The sequence below is a fragment of the Lathyrus oleraceus genome, chromosome 5, assembly GCF_024323335.1.
Source record: "Lathyrus oleraceus cultivar Zhongwan6 chromosome 5, CAAS_Psat_ZW6_1.0, whole genome shotgun sequence".
NCBI classification, from domain to species: domain Eukaryota; kingdom Viridiplantae; phylum Streptophyta; class Magnoliopsida; order Fabales; family Fabaceae; genus Lathyrus; species Lathyrus oleraceus.
The window spans coordinates 53,307,183-53,308,529 of NC_066583.1; the positions used below are offsets into that span (position 1 = coordinate 53,307,183).

The 1,347-nt window shown below is 40.2% G+C and overlaps 1 long non-coding RNA gene across 1 annotated transcript; it reads left to right on the top strand.

Annotated features, from left to right (window-relative positions):
- Positions 1-378: 378 nt before the first annotated feature.
- Positions 379-1,092, top strand: LOC127083947 (uncharacterized). The gene is made up of 3 exons (XR_007788588.1): positions 379-498; positions 642-855; positions 948-1,092. It is a non-coding gene; the product is annotated as an uncharacterized LOC127083947 (long non-coding RNA).
- Positions 1,093-1,347: the final 255 nt, after the last annotated feature.

A 1,347-nucleotide genomic window follows, 5' to 3' on the forward strand; every position in this document is an offset into this window, starting at 1 on the left:
AAATAAATAAACAGTTATCACCATACATCAAAACAGAATCAAAATGCCCTAAGAGTCATGGATCTATACAAAGGCAAAGCGCATAAACCAACCGGATCTGCAGTGTATAAGGTATGCCTTATCGTTTCCCCTTGCTCTGCTTTCTTCTTGTCTTAATCTCTGGTTCTTCTTCTTGTGCGATTTTCTTTCATTTTGTCGGGGTTGCTATCAAGGTGGTGGTTTTTAGCTCAAACTTGTTGAGATTCAGTGTGAAATCTCAACAAGCTTAGAAATTTTAGAGCTCTAGTAAATGTTTTGGACTCTTTTCTGCAGAGTAACGGTGCCAAATTTCTCCTCGGCCTTCAATGGTTCAATGCTCCTTTTTATAGAGTCCAATACGATGTTCAATCTGTTCCTCTTTCATGAGCTGGAAAATCTTTGGATGAATCAATCCGTTAGCCAAAAGAATCTCGTCCAGATTTGGTGGTCCTCCCTTTTGACGTGGTCCCCAAAATGAAGGTATTAAGGTTTAAGCTTTGTCTGTAGTGAAATCTCTCAAACACGTTGTTTATTTTGAGTTTCTTATTCACTGCCGTGAAAAATCTACATGTCACGGTAAGAACTTTGCTTTTACTGTCATGTAATTCTTGAATTTTTCGCAGGTTTTTTCATTCGTATGCTCAGAGTATGGCGCGCTTAAGTTGTAACCTTGGATTGGCAAGTGACTTGTGGGGTTTAGAATGAATGAGAATGGTCCTGGAGAAATATCCGCATGGATTCAACCTTAAGCACACCGTAATCAAATGTCATGCAACAATCGTCCTTGAGGCTTACTCTGGATTCAACCTTAAACAGGGGTTTTGGGACTTATTTAAGGTAACTTGCGTATTCATGTTTTTGTGTTTGGTCTCGTGTTTTTGGGATAAACAGCTCAAGTTATGTTGATTTCTCCACTTCTGTTGTAACAGGTACGTCATGAGTGAAAGGTGGGATCCTGAGCAACATTTCTTTGTGTAGGCTGCAGGTCTTGTGCTGCAATCTTGTGGCAGGTCTTTGTTTATAGACCAGGTTTTCTAAATCATGGTATGTTCAGCTTAAACTTTATTGCGGAAGCTTGCGGCACTCGTTATGTCTTGGCCCTTACGTAGGCCTCACCTTCTTCCTATGTGATTATGAGTCACAGTTCTCATGGTTGTGTGAGTTGATTGCAGGTGAAGGTCATGGCTTGGGTGGTTAGTAACTTGATTTCTTTGGTTTATGTTTCAGGATGTGTATATCATTGATTTTTTTGGCCAAGGTTTTAAGCGAAGTTCAGACTGTGTCCCGATTGTTACTTCATCTTTGGCTCGAGAAGAGAAAAAGCTTGCG